At 33.2% G+C, this 18,258-nt stretch overlaps 1 long non-coding RNA gene across 1 annotated transcript; it reads right to left on the bottom strand.

Moving 5' to 3' along the window:
* Positions 1-494: 494 nt before the first annotated feature.
* LOC114074373 lies at positions 495-15,925 on the bottom strand. Its single transcript, XR_003574743.1, has 2 exons — positions 15,239-15,925; positions 495-1,064 (listed from the first exon to the last, which is right to left on the bottom strand). It is a non-coding gene; the product is annotated as an uncharacterized LOC114074373 (long non-coding RNA).
* Between the last annotated feature and the right edge of the window lie 2,333 nt (positions 15,926-18,258).

Here is an 18,258-nt window from a genome sequence, read left to right as displayed (position 1 = left end):
AGATTGGTTAGTGAGTCAATGAAAGAAACAAGAGTTTAGTATATTGAAGGGTTCACGGTATTTGAAATTGTATTATGAAAAGAATTTTAAAAAGTTGAAGGAATAAAACCTCTCGTATCATCCCTTGGTTTATAGTTGAAGGATTTTTTGATTTTTTGTCTATGAGTTTAGATATATGTGAACTAGTTCAGTACAAACTTACTAGATATTTATCGACTTTTCTAAAGATCGAGTTTTTTTTTGGGTGACAAGGAAAGTTATGTGGAAGATTCTAAATCGTGATGATTTGCTTACCGGGAGGTCGTTTTCCTCTTGTCGGTGTCGCACAAATATTTTTTTCACTATACTCCTCTCGCTTCTTAATTAATTTTGTATATAATTGTTTAACCTTATTTATTTATTTTAATATATTTGTGCCAAATAGTATTGGATTTTAAATAAAGTATGCACTTATCTGTTAGCTAATAACAAAAATTAATTATTTTAAAACACCGTTAACTAAAAAATCATAATTAACAAATAGCTCAAAATTTTCAAATCCAACTTCACAAATTGATCAAAAGTGACTCTGGGAAACTACCTAGATGTATAAAACAATAAGTTTCTAAAAGTTTCCAAAACTGACCTTCTAGGTCCGGGTCATTACATATATAAATAATACTAATTCAACATCTCTTTCTTCCTTTTGAGTTTAAACTTCTAAGCAAAAGATTGAGATCAACTTAAATCTATAGAGAAAATTTTTGCTTTAGGTGATGCACACACAAAAAAATTGATATCTGAATGAAAAATTGTAATCTTGTGTCAAGAAGTTCTTGATCAAGAAACAGTCGATCTATTAGCATTCTCTCCAACACCGAGGAGTTGTCTATCAAAGATATACTCCACCTCAGACATTCTTCGGGCGGTTGAAAAGAGTTCTTCTGATCCAATCATTGCGTTAGCCGAGAGTTCAATATAAAATTTTCTTGCTTAACTTACTCGAGGTGATCAAATGTCATGCCCTATAAACTTTCGAGTTCAAGTGATTTTTAGTATCACTATATACCATTTTCATCGAAAACCTAACAAAATATAACACAAAGTCAACTCTCAGATCATTGACAAACCAAAAAAGTATGAAAAATAGCCCCTATAAGAAAAAAAAAAAAAGAGAGAGGTAAAGCAATAAAAACATTCATATCAAAATATTTCAATTTTTGAAAGCATCTTATCAAGGAAAGAACACACGAAAGCTCATCTGATTTCACTACCAAAATGTTAGGTAGGTAAAATCATTTGATATTATCAGGATTGAAGGGATGCTTTGGTTGTGCTTCATATTCTTCTTAAACTTTGAAGAAAAATTTGAAGCACCAACAAGGTTTCCCTTCAATCCTAACAATGTTGAACAATTTTATCTTTCTGATATTTTTTTGGTGGAATCATATAAGCTTTCATATGCTCTTTTCTTGATACGAAGTTTCCTATTTGGCAATATACTCTGTGTTATTTCGTTATATAAATAAATGCACACACTAAATATCCGTGGAGGTTGATAGTCTACTGGTAAGTGTGTTCTGTTCAGTGCCAAATTTCTGCGGTTTGATTCTTGCTGAGGAAATGGTATAACAACCATTTTTAAGTTTAAAGAAAAAAAAGGGGAATGAATATGTAATTTTTTTTCAAACCCACTTACTGGTATAAAATATATTTCACACCAAGTAGCTAAAAAAATTTACTCTTCCAATGTTTAACACCCTTGACAAATTTTTTAGCTCTGCCTTAGGTTCTACTACCCTGCAAAACTACAATCTTGAACTGATATTATAACATCATCTTTTATCCATTTGACATAAAGAGAGTGTGAACTCTCTTAAAGAGAATGTGCACTCTCTTAAAGAGAGTGAGCAACCTAATATAACCAATATAAAATATTTTTTTGGGTTAAATAAATTCTTACTCACCATGATTCTTTTATGTAGTTTAAAAATTTTGAAATGTTGTGGCTATAATAACTTTTCGGAACTTACATATTCATAATTTTGTTTCAAAATCTAAAGTGTGAATTCACATTCAAAATTAGAAAATGACGATTAAAATTGAGATAGAAGGAATAATATTTATCGTTACGGACATGCATGATGCATAACTTATGCAGCAATGTAATATTTGCATACACCGAGGCCATGTGTAGATATAGGATAGTCACCGCTAAAAATAAACTAATTTTTCCCAGAAAATTGGAAAAGGGTCAAAAATATTTATGAACTATGCGAAATAGATTATTTCTGTCTTCCGTTATATTTTAGGATTATAAATACTCATCATTATTATAAGAGATCACAAATACCTCTCTAGAGTTAACACCTAGAACTTTTCATGACGTGGCTAGCCATATGGAGTTGTCCCTCCACTTAAGTTGCCATTTAGTGGAGGGTCATTAAGAGACTAGTCATTGTTCTTTTTATATTACTATTTTCATTCATCTTTTAATTGTCATAGTTTTCTTTTACTACACCCTTTCATTTTTAATTGTCATGATTTATTTTTTAGAGTCAAGCTATAGAAATTTTGACTATATTTTAAGTGTATTTTATCATCATATTGGTACGCAAAAGAACTGCAATTTATATTACTTTTCTTATAGTTTTTTAATATTTAAATATCAAATTAATTTAATCTAATTTAACTTTGAAATTAGTCGAATTGACTTTCGAGAAGCACAACATTACAAATAAAAATAGATGGAGGGAGTAATAACTTTGACTAAGATTTTATGATGTATTTTTTCATCATATTATGTAAGAAATTAGAATATATAGTATTTCCGTATAGCTTTGATATTTTTTATTTGAAATAACAAATTAATATACTCTAATTTAACTTTAAAAATTAGTAAAATTGACTTTTGATAAATATAACATGACAATTAAAAGTTGGCCGTGGAAGTATACTTTTAGGAGAGAAATGAGTAAAAATAAAATGGTCTATATTATACTTTTTGTAGGTAATATTATTAAATAATTTAAACGGATATCCTTTTAATTTCATACAATTTCAATTTTAAAAAAACTTCATGCCAGAAAATTTAAATGAAAAATCAATGAAATAGGTTTGGCAACTGTGTAGGTAAAATATTTATAATTTGGTGACTTTGAGGTTATGAAAAAGAGTTGAGTGACTTCCTGAGGAAAAAATCTTAGTTGAGGGATCATGTGACATATTATATTCTTAATGTTAATGAGTATATATATATTTTTTATACTCTTTACTAAATTTGGGGATAATTTTTGAGACCTCCTGAAGATATGATTCAATTAAAGTGGACCTCCATGGTTGAAGCTACCCCAGGGGCATGGGTGTCAAGCTACACCCCTCTGCCGAAAAATTACATTGCATATATTTGTTTGGCATGACGTGTTACAAATAAGAGAAAACAATGACAAAAGGAGAAATTGACAAGAAAAACTATTCACACTCATATTACTTATTGAAGCGACATAAGTAGAAAATATAAGAATGCTCTAATTATACATCAGAACATACTTCCCGTTTGGCTATGCAATATGGTATCATGATATGGAATTATGAAATGGTATCATGAGATGAAATTGAAGTTTTGTTTGCGTTGGTGTGACATTTTAATATTAATAAAAATATATATTATATTTCACATTATATATCATGTTATTTCTGTTGATGAACATTACATTTGTGCCTCTTTACTCTCATCAATTGTGGAAGAAAGTGATCATTAATTTTTAGTAACTTATGTAACCACCAACTATGCATTTCATCCATTATTCTATATTTATGTCTTGTAACTTATGTAACATTTGAGCCATTCATTATGCAAATTTAGTATCCACTATCTCCTATTTATTGAAAGTAAGAATTCATCACCTATTAATTTTGTAGTCTTCATTTTTGTTGAGATACAAGGAGAAACAAGAGAAGTACAAAAAAGATATAGAGTGAAAAAGATTAATAGTATAATATTAAGGTTTGTGTAGTGAAAGAGAGAGTTGAGACACAGAAAATGTTCTAAGTCTTCAACTATATTCACTATACAAAAAAGAGTATTATATGTTGAAGGAAGGTTTTCTATTGTGGATGTTTAGACTCTTCAACTAATCTAGAGTTGTTTGAGTTATACACTATTGTTGGGCTGTTGTCTCCTGGAGGGAAAAAGTCAAGAGATATATTGCTGAACCGGTGTAGATTATGCAGTAGTGGGCTTGAATCTCCTTAAAGAGAGCTTGATATTCGTGTCTCAGCGTAAAGATTTGTTTATACATTTTTGTTAATTTTATTTAAACTGTAATTTATGTATTTTTGGTATATTACACCAACAATTTTAAGGAGATTCATGTTTTCTTACAGATTAAAAAAATGTGGATATAAAGATAGGGATCACAACATCAGTCACGCCCTGAGCTATACCCGAGACGTGGACACGGAACCTAGGACCACAAGTGATCCCATCTAACCCTTCTGACATGATCATGAGCATACTAAAGATAATAAACTTAATGCGAAAGCTAAATCATAATTTAAACTGAAAAGATGGGGAATACCCATATACTATAACTAAGATAAATGAAATACTGATGAGTTTAATACAATGAAGTTATTAACTCTACACTAAGCTGAAACTATCTATGTCTTAAATAAGCCTCTAAATGACTACAAATACTTGGACAAGCCCCAGCTAAGTCTAGCAAAAATTGAAACTAAAGGACTAAATATTTAATGTAACTCATGACTACTGTCCTCGGCGAATGAGGACTCACCACTCAATCTGCTAAAATCGAAATCGAAACACGATCTATGTGTGATCTGGATGTTGAGACGTATGCGTCAGTACATGGAAGGTACTGAGCATTTTGGATAGAATAAAGCTAAAGTATAACATAACTGAACAAGTACAAAAGCAAACATAATAATCTAAATATGATATACTAACTGAATGCAATGACCAATTTATAACATGCTGAAACTGAATACTAAATATACTGATAAATGGTCAATACAAAAGAGTCTGACTAAACTGTTGGAGCTACTAATAACCCATAGTAAAATCTCATGAGTTAAATGTGGAGTCCGATGTATACGCCCCATCGAGAGGATCCCATATACCCTGCCAGAGATATAAAGACATGCTGGCGTGATCACTAAACTGATTGCCTACAGAGGGGACTTACAACCTACTTGTCTAGTAGTTTTGGAACTAATTCGGTACGCTGAACCCTCGTCCAACTCGGTATTTTGCTACTCCTAATGAATTATGTTTAACTAATTATGACTGAGTTTCTGTAAATATTGGATAGCTCAAAACTGAATATGCAAATTGATAATGCAACGTGTAATTTGATAATTCAACATTAATAACTGAGGCATGTATAACTGAATGATTGAAATATCTGTCCTATCATGCGTAATTCAAGAACTGAAGAAATACATAGCTAGGGTACTGAAATTCATGCGATAAATGGAACAATAACTTTACAATCTGATTCGGAATATATATTTAATAAACTCATCAAGTTCTATCGAAGTTCTAGAAACCCTAGGTTTAATCATGATAAGAGAATATCAAGAACTGGTTAAAACTAGGGACCAATTGGTGAAAGGAACCTACTAGTGAAATACCACAAACCTGGTGATGAAATTCACAGAGAAATATTCAGATTTTGGGGGCGGCAACTGTTAGAACCTAGCTGAGTTCATGGCTAGGATTCTTGACCTTTTTCTCCTTTCTTGCTTCTAATTTTCTATGTTTTTTATTAATGATTAGACTTAGGTAAGTTTTAGTTATATTTCTAGGCTTAAATTGACTAAAATCTGATGATTTAGGGTCAATACGACATATCTTGGGGTTTAATAGAAGTGGGAGAAAAGCAAAAGACCCCTAAGTTAATTGTTGTCGCACCAAACAATGACATAAACAGACGGTCCGTCATTCCATCGACGGTCCATCGTTTGGGTCTTATCGACAGGCCTATAGTGAAATGGGCATAAGTTTTTACGTGGAGGTCTAATTTTAGCATGGTCGGTGGCTATGGAAAGATATTAAATTATCTATCTGTGGGAATGTCATGAGACACCTAATTAATTTTATGCTAAGAGTTATGATCGATTAAAGTTGACCCAACTGCATTTCCCCCTAAATTGTCTACTAATTTCCATTTACGGTTAGACCTACGGACCGTACATAGAATGACGGTTCCTGCTAGTCAACCGTGGTTTGTATCAGAGAGTGGGTGAATGTGTTGTCGATCGTCGGTCACAGACTATGAACCATAGTCTGACATATGGACCATAGGTCTGTCCGACGATCAAGACTTAACCTAATTTTACTGGCCTGAGATTTTGGGGGTTTCTGACCCCATTGATGGATGTGCCGGATGGACCGTGGTTCAGGCTATGGTACGTTGATGTCCACCGTTGGTTGCACTTACAGATTTTTCTGAAATCTGCTTTTTAGTCTGTTTTGGATGCGGGGTGTTACATTTTCTCCCCCTTGGGACCATTTGTCCTCGAATGAAGATTTAACTAGCTACAATAGAGGAAGTGAGCTGCAATCCCTACTACTAAACAATGAGAATTAAGTTTCTTACTGAATTGAGTTTTGAGAACATGCAAATACGCTGAAAATGCAAGTATAATTGAGGGAACTTGATTCTAAGAATATATTCACGCATGAATGAAAGGAAAATTGAAGAGGAACTATTACCTCAAGATGAAGTGGAATCTGAAGGAAAAAGGTAAGGATACTTGGCTTTCATGGCTGCTTCTACTTCCCAAATAGCTCCCTCTACGGACTGACTCCTCCACAAAACCTTGACTGAAAAAACTTCTTTATTTCTCAACCTTCTAACCTTACGGTCAAGAATCTCTACTGGTACATTCTCATAAGAAAGACCACATTTCACCACCACACTCTCTAATGGCACTACAAAGGCTGAATCACCCACACATTTCTTCAAGAGTGAAATGTGGAGGACCGGATGCACTGCTGCTAATGATGCTGGAAACTCTAACTTAGATGCCACCTTGACTTGTTGGCAATTGATGACATTCCACCAATAGACTTCCCGCAGATCGTGATACATCTTAGTGGCACCTGGATGAATAGAATACCTGCAGTTATGGGCTTCTGCAGGAATGTGTTGTCTCAACTCGCCCACATAAGGAACACACAATCTACACTAGTAGATAAGTACACCATCTTTCTGTTGGGAGAAAACCTTCACTTTCATCATGTGGAATGCACCCTTAAGTTCAACCAAAGGTTGGTTCACTGTCTTACTTTTCCTTAACCTCCACTACCAAAGAAGATTCTGCCTCATTCTGAACTATTACACGATTGTCTGATATGCTCCTAAAGTGAACTCCTAAGCGAGCAAGCCTATGAACATAATTCACTAGCTCCTTCATTTCTTCCTCAACATGGGCTACACTACCCATAGATAATCTTCTAAGAGCATCTGCTACTGCATTTGCCTTACAAGGATGATAATGCACACTCACATCATAATACTTAAGGAACTCAAGCCATCTCCTCTGGCGAAGATTCAACTCTTTCTGGGTTTAACACATACTGAAAGCTCTTATGATTAGTGAACACATCTACATGAAGTTCTATCGAAGTTCTAGAAACCCTAGGTTTAATCATGATAAGAGAATCAATAACTGAATGAAAACTAGGGACCTAATGGGTGAAAGGAACCCACTGGTGAAATCCCACATACCTGGTCATAAAATTCACTAAGAAATATTTTGATATCGGGGATAGAACTGTTGGAACCTTGTTGAGTTCTTGACAAGGGTTCTTGACCTTTTTCTCCTTTCTTGCTTCTAATTTTCTAAGCTTTTGATCCATGATTTGACGTAGGTAAGTTTTAATTGTGTTTCTATGCTTAAACTGACTAAAATTTGATGATTTATGGTCAAAATGACGTATCTTGGTTGTTAAACGAATTGGAAAAATACCAAAAGACCCCTGAGTTAATTTTGTCAGACCAAACAACGACCTGGACAGACAGTCCCCGTCATTCCATCGACGGTCCGTCATTTGGGTCTGTTCGACAGGCCTTTAGTAAAAACGGGCATAACTTTTTACTCGGAGGTCTGATTTTAGCAAGGTCGGTGGATATGGGAAGATAATTCAATTATTTATCTGTGGATATGTCATGGGACGCCTAATTAATTTTTTTCTAACAGATATGATCGATTGAAGTTTACCCAACTGTATTCCCCCCTAAAATTTCTACTAATTCCCATCAACGTTCAGACCTACGGACCGTAGATCGAATTACAGTCCATGCTGGTCAACCGTGGTTCATATCAGAGAGTGGGTGAATGTGTTGTCAATCGTCGGTCACAGACTACGGACCGTAGTCTGACAAACGGACAGTAGGTCCGTCCATTGATCAGGACCTAACCAATTTTTCTTGGGATGAGATTTGGGGGTTTCTGACCCCAATGACGGATGTGCTGCACGGACCATGGGTCAGGCTTCGGGCAGTCGATGGCCACCATTAGTTGCACCTGCACATATTTTTGAAAAGTTTGTTTTTAGTCTGTTTTTGATACGGGGCGTTACATCATCATTCCGCTCAATCGTCACTCTCTTCAAGAGATGCAAGAGAAGATGTGTACGGTAAGTATTGTTCTACTTGCTCAAAAATGGAGAAAAGGTAAAGAAAAAAATTTACCTAGTCTTTTAGGGAATAAAATGAATCTACTTTTAAGTTCATGAAAAAATGATTTTTGAATTCTTTAAATAGTGGGGGTTCAAGAAATAAAAAATTCATTGTGAAATTGTTATTTTTGCATGTTTGAAAAAATACTCTAAAAGAGTGTTACAAGTGCATATATATTAATTGTGGAATAAGTCACATGTTATTATTTGGCTATAATGTGATGATTTTTAGATCTAACATGGGAGTTTTAAATAAATTATGAAACTATTTTTAGTAGTCAGTTAACATGAAATGTTATGTTCAAAGAAATTTCATTCTTGAAATGAAAAAAAAACATAAAACATGTGATGAAATTTTCCTTGTCAAGTAACATAATATGGAAATAATTACGAAATGAGATTTTGTTGGTTGTGTGAGTCGTGCAACTCCTTTTGATTCAATTGTGTAAGAAAGTTGTGGTAAATAAAAACAAATCATGTTTGCTAGTCTAATAAAAATATGAGTTGTGACTAACAACTTGTCTTGATATTTTGTTTGCAGCAAACTAGATGATAAAAAAATTTGGTGTTATTTAGTGTGATGAGAAAAGCAAATAACTTTTTTGTTATCTCTTTTATGAAGGTTGAAGTAAAAACAATAAATAAATTAAACTTCAACTAGTGAAAAAGTGAATTGAAACACTTTATTTTGAGAAAATAATTTTTCTAATTTTGATCTAATGTGAAAGCACCTATATAGTGGTTGAATAAAAAATTATTATTATAACGGTAAATTTAGACTCATGAAGAGAAAAACATAATATTGTTAGATCATATTGATCGTTGGTATACCATAAATGTTTATTGTGTTAAAACTTGTGATAATATTGCAGATTAATGAACCAAGGCCTTAGCAAGATAAGGAGTCTGAAGCACATGGAGGGGGATGAGAATTGAATATCATATATTCTGAGTCATATATGAGGAAACGCAACTTGGGCACTAGAGATCTAATAACCAGGTTCAATGCGAAGAACAAATCATATGATTACTTGTTGTTAGATGCACTACTGTTAATTTAAACTCTGTATCTCGTATGAGCGGGGTGTAAAATTATAGGAGCACGCTTGACTGATTTCACCTATGTGAATATGAAAGTAGGTCGCTCTCTATGAGAATGGGCTTATTCTTAGAAACACTCATGAAACCGGGATAGCACAAGTTCGTAACGTTTTGTCTATTAAAACTTTTGTTAACACATTTATTATTGTGTGTAAGAAGTATTTTTTTATTTTCGTTAAGCAGTCATAGTTCAAATATGAGACCTTTACTGACTCTTGAGTAAAGGTTATTGTTTTACTAAGTGAAGGTTTAAAGCAGAGCACACCTTCATTATGCATAATTGTATACCTTCAACTAACTGATGAAAAACTGTCTTATCTTACTATTAAAATGAGTGCGGGATTGTTGGTGTGACATTTTAATATTAATAAAAACATATGTTATATGTCACATTATATATCATGTTATGCCTATTGATATATATTACATTTGTGCCTCTTACTCTCATCAATTGTGGAAGAAAGTGATCATTAGTTTTTAGTAACTTATGTAACCACCAACTTTTCATTTCATCCATTATTCTATATTTATGTGTTGTAAATTATGTAACATTTGAGTCATTCATTTGAAAAATTGACTATCCACTATCTCCTATTCATTGCAAGGAAGTAATCATCACCTATAAATAGTGTAGTCTTCCTTTGTGTTGGGATACAAGAAGAAACAAGAGAAGTACAAGAAAATATAGAGTGAAAAAGATGAGTAGTATTATGTTTAGGTTTGTGTTGTGAAAGAGAGAGTTGAGACATAGAAAGTGTTCCAAGTCTTCAACTATATTCACTATACAAAAGAGAGTATTATATGTTGAAGGAAGATGTTTTTTGTGGAACATTGAACGCTTCAACTAATCTAGAGTTGTTTGAGTTACATTGTTGTTGGGTTAACGTATCCTTGAGGGGGAAAATCAATAGTTATACTGCTGGACCGTTGTAGATTATGCCGCAGTGGGATTGATTATCCTTAAAGAGAGCGATATATTTGTGCCTCAGCCTAAAGATTTGTTTATACATTTTTGTTCATTTTAATTCAACTGTAATTTATTGTATTTGTGGTTTATTACACCATCAGTATGGACATGCAATATGAAATTTTGGTGTGGTATTTTTTCTTATAATAATGAAAATCTCATAAGTTCTAAAACTATTAAAATAGACTAAATGTTTATACAATATTATCAAATAAATAAAAAATTATTAAATCGCATAGTAAATTTGTAATGACCCTTAAAGTGAAATAGGTCAAACTAGAGCTTCGCATGTAATTCATGAGTTAATAATGTATTAAAATAATAACTTTTAGAATTAGAGGTAATGAGGTCAGTGTGATATGTTTGGAAGTCAAACATCAAGGGACCACCAAGATGTTCAAAGACTAGACGTCTATGTGCTTGTGTGTGTTTTTGTGTGTCTTTCCACGTTTTATGTATTTTTTGGGGTTCTATTTGATAGGAGAGGATCGTAAGACCTATACGAGAATATTTGGGGTTTGACATCCGGGTATTACTCCCCAAAGGACACCATAAGGGTCCTTGAGTAGGACCCTAGACTTGGCAAAAAGCTGTGAAGCACTGCCCAAATGGAGACCCTAGCCGACGGGCAAGATTGAATGATGCCCCATCATTTGGGGGCATAGATCCACACTTAGTTATGGGAGCTAAGTCCCAAAGAAATGACTCTCTGAACCAAATGACGCCCAGCAGGATGGGTCCTTATTATGAAACTGAGTGATGACATGGGGGTAAACCAGAGTGATGATGCGAAGGACAACGAGGCTAAATCGGATGATAATTTTATTCAGCCTCGAAGGAGTAATTATGTGAAAATACCATCTAAAAGATTTGTTGACTTTGTCTAACAGAACATAGGGGTAAAGTGCGCGCTAAATATGCGGCAAGTGGAATAGCAAGTATCGGCTATAAATATATTATCTCTAGACGTATTTAGTTTAGACTATCGTTGTTGCATCGTATCCCTATTTCTCGTCTCTATTTTCTTCTGTAATTATCTTCTCCTCTCTTCTTTGTGTCTTCTTATTTCCTTGCAGTTCTTTAGCTCTCTGTAATATTAATCGTTGTAAATTGATCAGTAACTAATATATGTATTAGTTGGTTGTTATTGTATTTGTTTCAATATTCGTTCAAACGACACCCAGTAGATGGGTCCGTCGTTTGGAAGGCTGCAAAAGTTATCTTAAATTCCGCAATGCTTGGGGTGTTTTGGTAAATTCATCCCAAGTGTTTTAAAAGGTATTGACAGTTGTGTTAGGGGTTTTTAGGTATTTTAAGTTAGTTTATACTCCTAGAACCTAAGCTAGTCTTCAATTTTCAAAATCAAAACCTCCCACCCAAGAAAAACTTTCTCAAAACCCCATTGAAGCTTGAACTCAAGGTAGAGATTGGATTGAAGTTTATGGGTGATTTCTTCACCAAATCTCATGGGTTTCTTCATAGAAGGTATGGTAGTTCATCCTTCGCTCTTCTCCCATGCAAGGAGCCAATCCAAAGACTTTTCAAAAAGGGTATCAAATTCCTAAATTTTTATATTTTGAATTCTAAGTATGGGTTCTTGCATAAAAATGTTTTAATGAATGAAATATGATATTTTTCAATGTTAGTTAATGATTTTACGGTCAAAAACTCAATGAACCCATGAATATGCAAATCCTCAATTTTTTAATTTATGTATTGGGTTTAATGTATATGATTAGATAATGCTAGAGAAGTGTTTCTTATGTCGTATTCTGAATTACCTACTACCTTTGTGCTTTATTATGATGATTTCATGGCGATTTGAGAAAAGGTGGCAAAGGCTAGCATGAATGATAAGTTGATCTATCTTGCTTAGTTCTTATTGAATTGATATTATTTGTGTGTATTGTAATTATGTCATTGAAGACATTGAGAAGTTATGATGTATAAGCATGAGTTGTGTTTTAATTCATTTTCGGAAAGTAATTTTTTTTTTTATAGATTTTCGACTTTTTTAGAGTCGCCACTTAATTTTTAAAGGAAAATCATGAAAACTTTTGTTTTCTAAAGTCTTAAAAAGAAAATCGTTTTGAAAACATAAAAGTGGGTTCGGAGATTGTTATTTATATTTTAGGAAGGTTTTTACGACACCTAAAATATTTGCTAAATCGTGATTATCCGACAACTAACTTATTTGGCTAAAAATATTCTAATCTAATTTTTGAGATAAAAATTATTTGAAGTTTTTTGAAAAAATTAATTTTAATTTTGAAAATATATTTTAAGCATATTTACTTATTTGATTTAATGGAGTCGTTAAAACAAAGTGACATCTTATGGGGGATTTTCATTTTTCAAATCTTAAAACTAATAACACGTATCAATCAGCAAGTAAAAGATAAAGTAAAGAGAGTGAGAGGGAGAGAGAGAGATAGAGAGAGGGAGAGAGTTGGGTCAAAATCCTATTTCTGTCCGTCTGGACCAGTATTTGGACCCATTTTGCTTTGGGTTTTTGACCCATTTAAATTTTTTACCTGTCCTGAGTTCTAGTAAAATAATACAAAGATTACAAGGGATTAGGCACAATTTTTACAAAATACAACACTAAACAAAAGAAAAACTTGCTTTTGGCCACATGACTTCAACACTTCAATTGACTTCATACCCTATAATTTTGGGGGATCTGTTCATCAATTTTAAGTTTGGGAGATTCAATGGAGAATTTGAGAATTTACGGCTCTCTCAAAATGTAAGAGGGGAGGCAAGAGTTCATGGCGAACTCGGATGGTTTTTACGTGCATAAAAAGGGAAAGGAACATTACTATATGACCTAACCAAAACGGACAGTAAAAAAGAACATACTAAATTATGCAAAGGGAAAAAAATGAGACATATATACTTATAACACAATTAAAGGAAAACATATAAGGCCAAACAAAAAGCTAAAAAAATGACTAAAGAACATGCTGATCGTTCCAACTACATTAATTAACATGTTTGTTAGATATATGCACTAAAGTGATCAAAATCAAACTTCACTAACTACATAAAATATTACAATGAACAATATTTTTTATGAGAATTAAGTAAAAGGTGAGCAACCAAGAAACCTACGGACATTACTAGCATATTCATAAGCTGGGGAGAAAATGTAACAAGCTAACAAATAAACATGATAGACAAGTCTCAGATACTACTGATTTTTTAAAAATAAACATGATAGGCAAGTCTCACATACTACTCTTTTTTTAAAAAAAAAATAAAATAAAATAGTACAATTCAACACTAACAAATTTAGCACTCAGAGAGCACTTGAACAAAGGGCCATTTTTCAGCAATAAACTCATACTTAAGTCGCTAACGCGCACACATGAATGATCTTAGATTTTTAAAAAGAATCTACAAAAAACTGCACATTTAAGACAGGCTCGAGACTAGAGAGCGCTCATGCACATAAAAAAAAGAAAGATTAACAACAGCACTAGGATGATAGTTAACTTAAACACGAGACAATCGATTAACACACTAGAGATCTTACTAAGCAAAAAAAGTAATTCAAAACTCTAAGTGAAAAAATAAATAAAGAGACTTCCCATATATTAGTTAGACCTTATATTCCACACATATAAAGTAAAGGAAAGAACTAATTGAAATAGAAATGGATTGACTATTAAAGATATTGGACTGACATTAATATGAACTCAAATCACAACAACTACAAATTCTCGTATTTAAATACAATACTCAAGAATCCTACCAGACTGTAACTCGGGAATAGCATATAAACATAGATAATTTCTAGAGCTTTTTGGAATAAAACATCAGTAAGCTTAATCATCCCATAGGACTTGCACCAACTATAAAACTAGTCAAAATCTATCCCATAACATTAATACCTCCCTTGAATGCAAGAAGAAGAAGAGGACATAGGTACAAATTTAAACAATGATGAAAACGTCTTACTAATCTTGAAAATATTTTAGATACATTAATAACACAAAAAAAAAAAACTTCTTTACAGACACAAATCTTCGGACTAGTAATTGAATAACAAAGTAAGCAAGAGAACTTAATGTCAACTAACAGTCAAAAAATTAGAGTTCAAAACCAGCGTAAAAGAATAAAACGCTATGCTATTAATTGAAAATCAATTTTAATAAATAAATTTGCTAGGTCAAGGAAAGTCGGTCTCTACCCAAAAACAAAAAGGCCAAAGACAAGTTACAATCAAATAGTCAAAGTCGAGAAAGACACGCTAGAATGTGATAAACATAGCTAAAACTAATAAGCTAGCACCAAAACTAAACAAGAACTAAAATATCACTAACAACATGAGACAGTAACATAATTTTAGGCAAGACAAGGTGGATACTTAATCGACCATAATATAGAAAAACTAAAATATCAGTAAGAACAACTACACGGAAAGTATAGAACAACTACGAATCCAACAAAAAACAAAGCTAAGAAGAGACGTTTACCTTTCTTAGGGCAGCGAACGGGAGAATGATGAACTGAGCTTCTACCACCACGTGACTCGGATCCGAGCAACCACCTAGAGCTCTAAGCGAGCTTATGCCGAATGAAAACAGAGGAATCGAACTAGACTAGGACTGATTCCCTGTTATCATTCTTTTTGCATATCTTTTATCTATTTTTCAAGATTTTTCCTTAGTATTATTTGAAAGAAAACTTAATCATTGATTTTTATCGCCTCTTCTCAAAAATTTTCTTCCAACCTTTTTTCTCTGTTCTCCCAAAAATATTTTGGCCCCTTTTTCCCTAAAACTTTTTTCCCCAAAAAAAAAAGTCAGACAAGGGCTTTAATAGAGGATTTTTTTTGGGGAAATGGAGGGAAATCTGGACCATTTTCAAAATTCAAAAGTTTTTCAATTCCCTTCTAAAAGATGAGATTGCTAACAGCTAGAATTCGTACCTTTCTCAACAGAATGAGAATGGTATCCGTCCGATTTTATGAGCAAACGACGCGCGATTGGGTTGAGTCACTGCTGGTCTTCTCGATTTTATGTAGTCTTGGTCTATTTTTTGGGTTTGTTGCGTTGGAGGACAAACACGTGCAGGTGTCAGGTCGGTTCTACGCATTTGGTATTGTTGTGCGCATAGTTGGTGTTGTGTTTGCTAGAATGGGGTTGGGCTAGGTCTTTGTGGAAAAGAATGGGGGGAATATTTGATTGGGGTGCTGGAAGTAAAGGAAATTGGGTTGGGTTTTTAAATATTAAGAAAAGGCCCAAATCGATTTTGTTATGATATTTGGCTATAAATAAATTAATCAATAAGCTTCTAAATTTTAACGAAATAACATAATCGACTTGATTATAAATTAAAAATAGCAAAAAATATTATATAACTAAACTAGCTAGTAAAATATTTAAATAAAGTAAAATCTTTCAAGATGATTTTCGAGTAATCAAAAAATATACTAATCATATATATAATTATGTAAATCAAATATATTATCTTAAAATTATAAAAGTGATGGGATTAATCTAAAATAACTTACAAACATTTTAATCTTTATAAAATCTAATTATTTCAAATTGTTTAGAATTAAGAAACTCGATGATTAATTCATGTTATGGAGGTGCGAAATTGGTTGTCAACAAGTTGTATTGTGAAGTTGTCAATGTGTGTCTTGATGATGCGTTGTCTAACTGAGGTATAATATGAATGTGAAGCATGATAGTGTGTGAAATATGATTATTGTAGCATGATTATGTGTCGAAGTCAAAGTTCTGAAATGGTTGTTATGTGAAGTGTGTTCTCACATATACTCTCACACAAACTTCGAATGAATGAATGAAGTTAATTAATGAATATGGGGGATTCTAGGGTAGACATCATTCAAGAGTAGAGATTAAGTATCTAACACCAACCCTACTATTCCTAAGAACTCTATTGAATGAAGAATGGGGATTTTGGGGTTGACACTCTTTGTGAGTTGAGATGAAGTGTTCAGTAGAAACCTCCCTACTCCTAAGAGTTTTCCAAAAAAATGATGGCGGTTGGATACTCTTCATGACTTGAGATGTAGTATAAGTAACCTCAAGAGATTAGTACATTTCGTGAGTTGCGATGTAGTACTTTGTAATTCCTTAACCTATAGCTAATGAATGTAATGAATGTATAGAACTCTGTGGGGCCTTATGCTTAGCACCGAGAGGATTTGAAGAAAGGGGTGGATCCTCCTCGTGAGTAGAGATGTTGTATCTAATGTACCTTTTGAAAGAGTACTCTTCGTGAGTTGAGATGGATTACTTATAAGCAATCTCCTTATTTCCTGACTATGCACCCACATAGGTTTAGCTATTGGAGATCCATGTAAAGGTTAAGATAATGACCCTACCTAAGGCAAATGGGAATCGTTCATTGGTAGGGGTTAATACCGAGATTCCATGCCTAGCTCTCATGGTCTATGTTGGTTAAATCTATCCCCCACAAATGAATGTAAATGAACTAAGTCTTCTTAAGGGTGTACTACTTACGGTAGGTAGATGAATGGGACGCTATCTATCCATTGCACAAGTAGACATTCGAAAGAAGTCTTGGTGTGTTCTTATATAAAAATGTATGATGGGTTACTACATGATGTTAATGAAGTAAGTTGACTTTATGTCTAATGTTATTGAAGCATATTGATATTATGTCTAAGTTTGATGAAGTTATGTAAATGATGAATGTGATGTGTCTATTCTAAGGTGATTCTGAAGGGGCATTAAGTGGAATTAGTAGTACGGGAAGCTACTTTCACATTGCACAAAGTTTAACTTGGGGGTTGTCTTGGAGGATGGTCTTCATGTGAACCTCTTGAATGTATGTATGTTTTCTCTAGTACCTTTAGTAATAGATGTTGACTTGTTAAATGAAATGAAGTATGCTTGTATTTAGTAGTCTTAAAGATCACTTAGGTGGGTATTGAAGAAGTAGTGTGAGCGGTGTCTTTATGTATTACCTAGGTGAGTCTTAACTAGGAATTAGAGTTTATAATTCCTTAGGTTACATAGGTTTGTAATCTTTTGTTGGGGCTCAAAGTTTATGAATTGGAGTTGAACCCTATAAAGGTGTAGGTCGTGGTTTTTACCCTCTATGAGTTGGGGTTTTTCGCGATAATATATTCTGTCATTATTTTATTTGCTTTACAAAACGTAACTGCTCTAATATGCAAAGGAACATTTAGAATATACATGTTCTTTAGGCAAATTTGGGAGTCAGAATTCCAACACAGTGAAGATAATAGGGACATGGAAGAATGAGAATGGAGAAACGAAAAGACCTAGAAAAAAGTAGAAATAAAAAAAAAGGAGTCAACGACAGGTGATTTAGTCGAGGACATGTGATTTGTTGAAAACAAAAAATACTTTATATGAATGACCTAGAAGAGAGTAGAAAGAAAAAAAGTGGTCAAGTAAAGGTTACTTAGTCGACGACGGATTATTTGCTGAAAAATACGAAATAATGTACACAGGCTGTTTGTTTTTAGAAA

Source organism: Solanum pennellii, chromosome 10 (genome assembly GCF_001406875.1).
Source record: "Solanum pennellii chromosome 10, SPENNV200".
NCBI classification, from domain to species: domain Eukaryota; kingdom Viridiplantae; phylum Streptophyta; class Magnoliopsida; order Solanales; family Solanaceae; genus Solanum; species Solanum pennellii.
Note: the sequence above shows the minus strand (reverse complement) of the source record. Positions and strands in the feature narration are given on the sequence as shown.